The sequence below is a fragment of the Stenella coeruleoalba genome, assembly GCF_951394435.1.
Source record: "Stenella coeruleoalba genome assembly, chromosome: 12".
NCBI classification, from domain to species: Eukaryota; Metazoa; Chordata; class Mammalia; order Artiodactyla; family Delphinidae; genus Stenella; species Stenella coeruleoalba.
In genome coordinates this window covers 30,825,191-30,837,354 of record NC_137158.1, presented here as the reverse complement: position 1 = coordinate 30,837,354, position 12,164 = coordinate 30,825,191, and the positions used below count along the sequence as shown (strand labels likewise).

At 34.3% G+C, this 12,164-nt stretch overlaps 1 protein-coding gene across 16 annotated transcripts in view; it reads right to left on the bottom strand.

Moving 5' to 3' along the window:
• Positions 1 to 12,164, bottom strand: part of LOC307195594 (uncharacterized protein) — a 920,801-nt gene that overhangs the window by 833,958 nt on the left and 74,679 nt on the right. The gene's annotated exons all lie outside the window — the stretch shown is intronic.

The following is a 12,164-nucleotide window of genomic DNA, read 5'->3' as shown; positions in this document are numbered from 1 at the left end:
TCCGGAGCCTGTGCTCCGCAACTGGAGAGGCCGCAACAGTGAGAGGCCCGCGTACCGCAAAAAAAAAAAAAAAAATTAAAAATGCACAATTGGATTTGAAATTCATTTGAATTCGCCACGATAAATATTAGCATTACATCTGCCATTGAAAGAAAAATAATAGCCATATGATTTTTTAAATATTCATTTTAATTGTTGAAAAATTTGGGTTGCTATAAAAATAAGAGTTTTAAAACAAAGTTTTTATCTATACTATGTAACTGTCAAGTATTGAAGAGATAGCATTAAAATGCCTTCATCAGAAATTATATGTTCATTAAAGCTTATTAAAGCTTTATTAAAGTTTATTAAAATTTTGGTAAGGTTTATTTGAAAGTTTTACATACCTTCAACTTTCACCTTTTTAAATATTTTGTACTTATTTCTCCTATCATAATTATATAACATAAAGAAAACAATTTTTCTTTACCAAGCCCCATGTTAGATGACTTTTCAAAGCTCCTCCATTTTACCCCTGGGTACCAAATACATCATCTTTTATGCATTCTGTGATGTAGATACTTGGAAAGCACTTCTTTAGATATGTAAACTTTGCCTGATTTAACAGGTTTGGTTTATGTCTGGCCTAGTCATCAACCTGAAACTGCAATTGACATTTGTCAAGATAATGGTCAGCAGGGCATAACTCAAATATTCCAAGACCTCATCAGCATCAAGTTATAAATTAGATAAAAACAATATGCAAAACCAGTTATCACAGCTTTAATATATCTCTCATCTCAGTTCTCGATGATTTAAGAGACCCTAGTAGAATCATTCCCAACATCTTATTCACAAATCAGGCAAATTCAGTTTGTAGCTTTATCACCATTGGTTATTGAAGACCACCATTCACTAACACCTGCAGCCCTACCTATGCCACTCCAGTGACCCCTCTCCAGGCCACACAAACAATTCATCCAAACCAATTATCTCTAGGAACAAATTAGATGAGGTACCAAATGCTCTGATATGTCCAAATAATACCTTGGGTGGTTAGCTTAGGATGTTAACAAACTTCATGGTTGGCCAAGCTTGCTTAATAAATGCTAACAGTACCAAATACGTTTGTAAAAACTGAAAAAGCAAAAAGGTCTTGGCATAGTTCATTATAATTTTTCTGTCTCAGAGGAAAGGAAATTCGTAAGGCACAGTTCCATGTTCCAAGGCTACATTGCTATTCCATGATTACACTATAAAAGTCTCTCCAAATATTTAAGGAAATTGAACCATACCTAAATCAATCGGTACACTCAGGCAAACTTTTCCAACCCACGTGATCTGAGCATTACCAGAAATTAGATATTCAATTGATTTGGGACTAATCTGTAGTATTTGTGGACTATTAATTATTCAACAAAACTGCATGAAAGAAACTTTATACATGCTCTTAAAATTGTACCAGATATGTAAAAATCAAAAACTCAGTATGAATCATGCCACTTGCATACTTATATACACAAGGACTACAAGTTAGAGACTAAAATCCTCAGCATGGCTTGCCAGTCCTTTCTTTTTCTGCCCTGGGTCTTCTTTCCATCCTCTACCTCATGTCAGCTTTGTTGGCACCCTGAACACACCAAACACTCTCAGATACCTTTCCCTCTTTCTGGAAAATCATTTTCCTCTCATTTATTTCATAAATTTCAACTCATCTCTCAAGAAGCATCATAAGAATTGCCTCCTTTGAAAGTTTCTCTGTCTTCTTGATCTACCAAAGGGATTTATACTATAATCATTTGTTTGCATTTCCTTTTCCTCTACTTTTTGGTGAATGCTTTGATGTTGTCCTCTGAAACACTGATCGAGTACATGCCCTGTGTGGCTGCAGGATGGGAGAAGGGTGGATTTAAAAAAATGTATTGAGCACCAGATAGGAGTTTGGCACAGCACTCAGGTCTAGATATCGTACATATATCCTTACTCTTTAACATTACTAGGGATGTATCATTATCCAATTCAAAACATATTCCAGCTGGTTAGAGAGCTAAATGTAAAAAGTCACACTATCAAAACTTTAGAAGACAATATAAGGAAAATGGCTTTCTATGTTTAAAGGTAAAAGAAAAAAACATAAAGAAAAAGATCAGTTTGGCTACGTATAATTTTAAATTTGTGCACAAACAAAGGTGTTTAAAAAAACTGTTGAAGGAATGAATGTTCAACCTGGAAGAAATTTTAGTCACTCATTAGCTTCATAAACACAGATTTTTCATCAGCAGCATGGTCAAAAGTTTGGACAAAAATACACGTAGGTAAACTTTTTTCATTGTAAATGTTCAAAGGTAGTACCTTTGAAAAACTGTCACCAAGGTACACAGGAATTAATTTTCCTGTAATAGTCATTCATTGATCTTCAACATAATTTCAGGAAAATAGTTGGCATTAATTTAAAATTTACCAGGAGGAGGAATAAATATGTGCCAGTTCATTCCCATCTAGCAGTCTGGAATAAGAAGCTCATGACTAAGAGCTAACTGAAAACTTTTGACGCCTTAACAGAGCATTCTAAACAACCCACAAAACAGTCATAGTATCCTGGTAAATAAATGCATATACATGTATACTTGTATATACTTCATGAATATTTATATACACATGATATCTGCTATAGAACTATTCTTGGAGTCTGTAATGTCATACTGCCTTAAGTAAAGCCCCTTATAATGAAGTGATTCAGTATCTGAAGCCTGTAATACAACACTCAGTAAAGATGAGCCTTAGATAGAATTTTGTTCTATGGTAAATAGTAGCATAATGACATTCCTATGTATTTTAATAAATGTTCACAAAATGATCCCATAGGTTAAAGTAAAAATTCATGTTTTTCTGTTAATAGCATCTAATTGCTTGCATAGGAACTAAACCTCCAAGACCTCTATCTTGAATACAGTAATAACAGTTTGACTTTTTTAAATGTTCATAAACATTGCATAGGGAATCTGAAGTGCTCAAGGTAGATGTCTTGAAAAAAGTGGAGCATAATCACTCTTAAAATTCTATTTTATGAATTGATATCTCCATTTCGAAATAAATTAAAATGACTGACATATTTACTACTGGCACATTAAACATTCAGCTAATTAAATAGCTCTAGTATTCCAAATAATGGTTGAACTTCTTTACTCCTACAGAAAAATAAATTGCCATACAGTTTGTCAAAGATATTCAAGGAAGAGAATGCTAAGAAGAATGATGAAAACATGACCATCAGTCTTCCTCACATTAAAAGAATATACATCTTATCATAGTGTATTATACTTTCAAATAAATAAGCATTCATGTTGTAGTTTTTACAGATTGCCCTAAAACCGAAATAAAAGAGTTCTCCAAAACCACATGAATATGTATACGATATATTTTTTTAAATAGCAACTGCAAAACCTCTGTCGTAGTCTCATATAATATGTTAAGCACTTCTTTCAGAAATGGAAAAGTAACATATCTGCAGATAATGGGAAGGAGAAAGCCCGAGGTCAATGCTCCCCATAAGCAACACTGCTGATGAGAAGAAAATCACCAACATCTTTAATCTAGAATTGAGTGAGATCTTCCTCTTTACGTAATCATTTAAATGAGAAAATGCTCATATCTTTCTATTCTTTTCTGTTGGTCTTTTAAAAATAGAATCATAAGGCTCTTAGAGTCCCCTGCCTCTTATAGGTCCATTCCAAAGAGAATTCTAGGTGAATAATGTGTATATTACATGTGATTTATCCTGTTCTTAGTAAAAATGGGAAACAAATTAGGAGTTTTCTAACAAAAAACAACTTCTTACATACCAGAAAATAATTTAGTCAGCTTTAGCCACATTGTCTTTAAATAAAGGGGTACTTCAGGGTTCAGGTGCTTCAGTGTCATGCACAGTACCTAAATGTCATTTCTAATGCTCCCTAAAGCTATTGTTTCTTTTGATTTATTTCATAATTATGTTTCTTAAACTAGGTAACAAAGAAAACTCAGTATCAAATATTGGTTAGTGTTTGGGCTTTTATTTTAACTTACTTTTTATAATAATGTATCATCAGACATGCTTTCTAACTTTTTTTAACTTTATATCCATGATCAGTGATTCCTCTAAGTATTTCTTCTCATCTCTAAGTGCACTGCCCAGCCCGTTCTAACTTGCTGTTAGAAAACGAAAGATTTTGGTGCATACTGGACTACAGAAGGCAGTTAAACTCAAATGAGAACTTTAAGTCCAATTTAACCCAGTAACCCTGGCCAGACAATCCCTAAATACATATTATGTCTATTTCTGCTGAATCATAACGGGATTAGTTCTTTTCTAATGAGTATGTTAATAAAAATGCACTAAGGCCACTGGAACACGCTCCAATTTTTACCAAAAAGAAAAATCAAAGCAGAATTGAAAAAAAGTGGGAGAAGTGGGGTGAAAACAAAACCTGGTGCTCATAAACTCACAGGCAGAGATCAGCTGATGCTTGGAAGAGCACAGAAATAAGGGAAATTTGCACATGGAGACTACAGCTGCTGCAATTTAAGGCAGTTACACCTTAACGCAATGACTGTGTGGAGTAAGGCACGACAGTTTTCTATGCCTTCCCTTTTGCCTGACATTTAGTTTTGGTTAAGAGGGGCACTTGGAGTAAGAGAAATAGTTTACCTATTCAAAATTTAGGGGCTTCCCTGGTGGCGCAGTGGTTGAGAGTCCGCCTGCCGATACAGGGGACACGGGTTCGTGCCCCGGTCCGGGAAGATCCCACATGCCGCGGAGCTGTTTGGCCTGTGAGCCATGGCCGCTGAGCCTGCGCGTCCGGAGCCTGTGCTCCGCAACGGGAGAGGCCGCAACAGTGAGAGGCCCGCGTAAAAAAAAATTTACCCAGAGCTAGAAATTAGAAAAATAGACTCCTGAACTGGTCAGTATATTAATAAAAACAAATATTTTATTTATAGAGGAAAATGTGTATTCTTTACTCAAGAAGTTGTCATTTCCTTTTTCATTTCTCATCTGCTTTTGCTTTTTATAATCTTAATAAGCATGGTTATTTATGCCAGATTGGCACCAGCAAATTAGAAAAAAAGAGGAAATAGTACACTGACAGAAAAATGTGACAAATAGCATAAGACTGAAAAACAAAAAGTAGGCTCAAGAATTGTCAGTAAAGCAATATGGGATCAATTAGCATGAGCAACAAAAAAATTCAATAGGCCCTGAGGACAATAAAACAGTATCATTTATAACAATTATCTAAGACTTGTTTAAATAAGTCAAGAATGGGTAAAAGTTAATTCTGAAATATCTTTAATTCTTAGGGGAAAAATTTGCATTATTCAGAAAATGGCTATCTAAAGTGGCTCATTCACCAAGAATTCTGGATAGCTAAGCTATAGATGCATCATAAATATAAACAATTGATTTATATATTAATATAAACCTTTGAATTCCTATTAAATCTTGAGAAGTTAACATAGTTCTCTTTTCAACTTTGGATACTGAATAACAGTAATAATGAAAGCACACATAAACCTATATGGTTTTTTGGGTTTGTTTCGTTTGAAACACTCCAGTAATGAGTTGTACACTTTGAGAAGCTGTCTTAATCCTTTGAATATTACTAGGGGTTAACTTAGGACATTGAAATAAATAGCGATTTACTCTAGTGGAAGGTAAAGTTATTTGAGTTAGCAAAACGTATTTTGTAAATTTCTTCGAGGACAAATAACATTAGCTTAGGGGAACAAAAATCTGAGGATGATCTTATTATTCAGTAATGAAACACATGAAAATGTGAAGCTTCTTAGTATCAACCTGATAATATGTCTGACTTAAAAAAAAAAAAACTTCTATTAAGTTTTTAGAGAAAGTGTTCCATAAATATATAAAATTATATTACTTTAAATTTATTTACATTCAGTTTTGTGTTTTATACTTTCATTTAATATTCTTGAGGGAGTAAATTCAGAAGCACAGAGATACTGATCTCTTCTCAATTTATTTATAATTTAATCACAAGCCTAACTGAAGTATATTGGCACTAATGGTTTTATTTTGAGCAGAATAATGTTACCTTTACAAGAAAAGCAATTTAAGTCAGTGTAAGATTTGGTTATACTCTCATATATTGCTTCATGAAAATAGGAATAAAATGATACGAACTTTCAGAACAATTGGACAGCATTTGAAACGTGCATACATTTTAACCTAGTCATTTCTCCTAAGGAAATAAAGAAGTGAACGAAGATGAGTTTAAAAGACTATTCATTATAACATTATTTTTTTAAAAGATTTTTTTGATGTGGACCATTTTTAAAGCCTTGATTGAATCCGTTAAAATATTGCTTCTGTTTTATGCTTTGGCTCCTTGGCTGCAAGGCATGTGGGATCCTAGCTCCCTGACCAGGGATCAGACCCACACCCCCTGCACTGGAAGGCGAAGTCTCAACCACTGGACCACCAGGGAAGTCCCCATATAGCATTATTTTTAATGAGAAAAAAAAAAAGGGAAAACAATCTCAAATGTATTAGAAGAGGTGAATTTGTTTTAAAAAATGTGGCATATCCACATAATAGAATATTATATGTTTATTTGAAATATTAATTTATATTTATTTTGAGAAAGCTTTCATGATTTATTATGTGAGAAGAAACAGGCAGAAAGTCATATGCACTCTCTGATTCCAGTTTTTAAAGGATGGTTTTCTGTTTAGAATGATTTTTAAAACACATACATCAAAATGTTAACAGTAATTATGCCTGGATGATATGTATTTTCCTTTTTTCTATATTTTCATAATTTTTCAATGAGCGTGTATATATTTTATAAACATAGAAAAACATAACTACTGCAAAAAAAAGACTTGTTTTGGTTTACTGTATTGTTAAACATGCAAATAGCTACTAATTAAGGTTAACCCAAAAGTATCTCATGTTGATCAAGCTTAATTTCATAAAATCGCTATGTCTAACTGACCCATAGGCTTTTGTTGACTTCACCAAGACTAATGCCATCTTCTAACCTGGTATACATCTTTGATCTTCCCTTTATCTCAAGACTAAGGAAGCAAATAGCCCCCTGCCCTCCATCTGCTCACATTAGCCAACCCTTACATCCCCTAGGAACCAGTACAAGTGCCTCCTCCTATGCAAAGTCCCCTGACTACCCCGCCCCCCTGCAGAGCAGTCACTTCTTGCTTTCTGCTCCCCTAGACAACAGGCACATTTCATTCCTGCATCTCCCATTCTGAACTATAATCATCTCTTGACCTCTTGGCTCCAACTAGACTGTGAGGTCCTCCAGACAGGAATTATATCTTATTCATCTCTGTACCACAAGAATTTAAACCCCATATGGCAGGTGGATGCAGTAAATATTCACTAAATGAAATAATTAATCTATTTAAATCTCCACGATCATTCAGTTTTTTATGGAATTAAATAAGAGAAAAGATATAATAAACCCAGCCCCTAGGACCATGCCTCACACAAAAAGTTGAAAAATACCTGATTGGTGAATGACCATTATCAATACAGCAATCACTTTAAAAATTAAGCATTTATTTTTCTCACATGATTTGCTAATTTCAAGACATTTGAAAAAATACATGAGAATTCTGAGGCAAAAATAAAGAGGAAAAATTAAATACCTACACACACCACTATATTTATGTTTGTTCTCTTTCATTTATATTGAAATAATTTTACTAAAGTTGTAAATTAAATTTAGCATTCTTAAGAAAAAAGGAAGATGAATATCCATCTTTATGCTGCATTTACTAGCTTGAATTAGCCAGGCACATAGGAAACCGTTGAAAGAATGTTCATAACATTTGACCCCTAATTTCACTTGGGAGAATCAGTATTATACAAATAATCCATTGTGTATTTTAAAATGCATTAATATATATAAAATAGAGTGTTAATATTTATATATACAATCATACAAAGTAGCCGTCAAATAATAGATTAATGGCCAAGTAATAGAAAACCCTTCCACAACATAGACTATTAAGCAGCATTAAATATTACAGTTCTTAATAACAGGGAAATTCTTTCACTAAAGTAGTAAGTGATTAACTCACAAAACATATTTATCTATCCAACATGAGCTTTAATAAGTAAAAATATATAGACGAAAAGACTATATGGAACCTACAACAGTGGTCACTTTAGGGAATTCAGATAATGAATACATTTCTGTATCATGTTTTCAATGATTAGCATGTCTTTATTTATTTATTTTTAACATCCTTGTTGGAGTATAATTGCTTTACAATAGTGTGTTAGTTTATGCTTTAGAACAAAGTGAATCAGCTATACATATACATATACATATATCCCCATATCTCTTCTCTCTTGAGTCTCCCTCCCTCGCACTCTCCCTATCCCACCCCTTTAGGTGGTCACAATGCACTGAGCTGATCTCCCTGTGCTATGCGGCTGCTTCCCACTAGCTAGCTATTTTACATTTGGTAGTGTATATATGTCCATGCCACTCTCTCACTTTGTCCCAGCTTACCCTTCCCCCTCCCCATGTCCTCAGGTCCATTCTCTAGTAGGTCTGCGTCTTTATTCACATCTTGCCCCTAGGTTCTTCATAACCATTTTTTTTTTTAGATTCCATATATATATGTTAGCATACAGTATTTGTTTTTCTCTTTCTGACTTACTTCACTCTGTATGACAGACTCTATGTCCATCCACTTCACTACAAACAACTCAATGTCGTTTCTTTTTATGGTTGAGTAATATTCCATTGTATATATGTGCCACATCTTCTTTAACCATTCATCTGTCGATGGACACAAAGGCTGCTTCTATGTCCTGGCTATTGTAAATAGAGCAGCAATGAACATTATGGTACATGACTCTTTTTGAATTATGGTTTTCTCAGGGTATATGCCCAGTAGTGGGATTGCTGGGTCATATGGTAGTTCTATTTTTAGTTTTTTAAGGAACCTCCATACTATTCTCCATAGTGCCTGTATCAATTTACATTCCCACCAACAGGGCAAGAGGGTTTTACTTTATAATTACAGGGAATAAATACATAGGGAGAAACATGTAACAGAATGTTCCTATTTTTCCCTAGCTGTTAAAATTATGGCTTTTAGAGCAGAAGCAAGAAGGACTATAATCCTGCAGCCTGTGCAACAAAACCCATATTCACAGAAAGACAGACAAGATGAAAAGGCAGAGGGCTATGTACCACATGAAGGAACAAGATAAAACCCCAGAAAAACAACTAAATGAAGTGGAGATAGGCAACCTTCCAGAAAAAGAATTCAGAATAATCATAGTGAAGATGATCTAGGACCTCAGAAAAAGAATGGAGGCTAAGATTGAGAAGATGCAAAAAATGTTTAACAAAGACCTAGAAGAATTAAAGAACAAACAAACAGAGATGAACAATACAATAAATTGAAATGAAAAATACATGAGAAGGAATCAATAGCAGAATAACTGAAGCAGAAGAACAGATAAGTGACCTGGAAGACAGATGGTGGAATTCACTGCTGCAGAACAGAATAAAGAAAAAAGAATGAAAAGAAATGAAGACAGCCTAAGAGACCTCTGGGATAACATTAAACGCAACAACATTCACGTTATAGGGGTCCCAGAAGGAGAAGAGAGAGAGAAAGGACCCGAGAAAATATTTGAAAAGATTATAGTAGAAAACTTCCTTAACATGGGAAAGGAGATAGCCACCCAAGTGCAGGAGGCGCAGAGAGTCCCATACAGGATAAACCCAAGGAGAAACACGCCGAGACACATAGTAATCAAATTGGCAAAAATTAAAGACAAAGAAAAATTACTGAAAGCAGCAAGGGAAAAATGACAAATAACATATATGGGAACTCCCATAAGGTTAACAGCTGATTTCTCAGCAGAAACTCTACAAACCAGAAGGGAGTGGCATGACATATTTAAAGTGATGAAAGGGAAGAACCTATAACCAAGATCACTCTACTGGGCAAGGATCTCATTCAGATTGGATGGAGAAATCAAAAGCTTTACAGACAAGCAAAAGCTAAGAGAATTCAGCACCACCAAACCAGCTCTACAACAAACGCTAAAGGAACTTCTCTAAGTGGGAAAGACAAGAGAAGAAAAGGACCTACAAAAACAAACCCAAAACAATTAAGAAAACGGTAATAGGAACATACATATGGATAATTACCTTAAACGTGAATGGATTAAATGTTCCAACCAAAAGACACAAGTTCGCTGAATGGATACAAAAACAAGACCCATATATATGCTGTCTATAAGAGACCCACTTCAGACCTAGGGACACATACAAATTGAAAGTGAGGGGATGGAAAAAGATACTCCATGCAAATGGAAATCAAAAGAAAGCTGGAGTAGCAATTCTCATTCAGACAAAACAGACTTTAAAACAAAGACTATTACAAGAGACAAAGAAGGACACTACAGAATGATCAAGGGATCAATCCAAGAAGAAGATATAACAATTGTAAATATTTATGCACCCAACATAGGAGCACCTCAATACATAAGGCAAATGCTAACAGCCAAAAAAAGGGAAAATCAACAGTAACACAATAATAGTAGGGAACTTTAACACCCCACTTTCACCAATGGACAGATCATCCAAAATGAAAATAAATAAGGAAACACAAGCTTTAAATGACACAACAGACCAGATAGATTTAATTGATATTATAGGACATTCCATTCAAAAACAGGAGATTACACTATCTTCTCAAGTGCACATGGAACATTCTCAGGATAGATCACATCTTGGGTCACAAATCAAGCCTCAGTAAATTTAAGAAAACTGAGATCATATCAAGCATCTTTTCTGACCACAACACTATGAGACTAGATATCAATTACAGGGGAAAAAACGTAAAACACACAAACACATGGAGTCTAAACAATATGTTACTAAATAACCAAGCGATCACTGAAGAAATCAAAGAGGAAATCAAAAAATACCTAGAGATGAAAGACAATGAAAACATGATGATCCAAAACCTATGGGATGCAGCAAAAGCAGTTCTAAGAGGGAATTTTATAACAATACAATCCTACCTCAAGAAACAACAAACATCTCAAATAAACAATCTAACCTTACACCTAAAGGAACTAGAGAAAGAAGAACAAACAAGAACCAAAGTTAGAAGGAAAGAAATCATAAAGATCAGATCAGAAATAAATGAAATAGAAACAAAGAAAACAATAGCAAAGATCAATAAAGCTAAAAGCTGTTTCTTTGAGAACATAAACAAAATTGATAAAGCATTAGCCAGACTCATCAAGAAAAAGAGGGAGAGGACTCAAATCAATAAAAATAGAAATGAAAAAGGAGAAGTTACAACAGACAATGCAGAAATACAAAGCATCCTAAGAGACTACTACAAGCAACTCTATGCCAATAAAATGGACAACCTGGAAGAAATGGACAAATTCTTAGAAAGGTATAACCTTCCAAGACTGAACCAGGAAGAAATAGAAAATACGAACAGACCAATCACAAGTAATGAAATTGAAACTGTGATTAAAAATCTTCCAACAAACAAAAGTCCAGGACCAGATGGCTTCACCAGTGAATTCTATCAAACATTTAGAGAAGAGCTAACACCCATCCTTCTCAAAGTCTTCAAAAAATTGCAGAGGAAGGAACACTCCCAAACTCATTCTATGAGGCTACCATCACCCTGATACCAAAACCAGACAAAGATACTACAAAAAAAGAAAACTACAGACCAATATCACTGATGAATATAGATGCAAAAATCCTCAATAAAATACTAGCAAACAGAATCTAACAACACATTAAAAGGATCATATACCATGATCAAGTGGGATTTATCCCAGTGATGCAAGGATTCTTCAATATACACAAATCAATCAATGTGATACATCATATTAACAAATTGAAGAATAAAAACTATATGATCCGAAGAGACAGACAACACCAAGAATTGGCTAGAATTTATAGAAAATGGAACCTGCATACATTGCTGAGAGGAATGTATAAGTGTGCAGGTGCTTTGGAAAACAGTCTGGCAGTTCTGTAAAAATGGAATTACTATTAAAAATAGAATAACTACATGAGCAGGCAATTCCACTCTTAAGTGTATACCCAAGACAACTGAGAACATATGTCTATATTAAAACTTTTACATGATTGCTT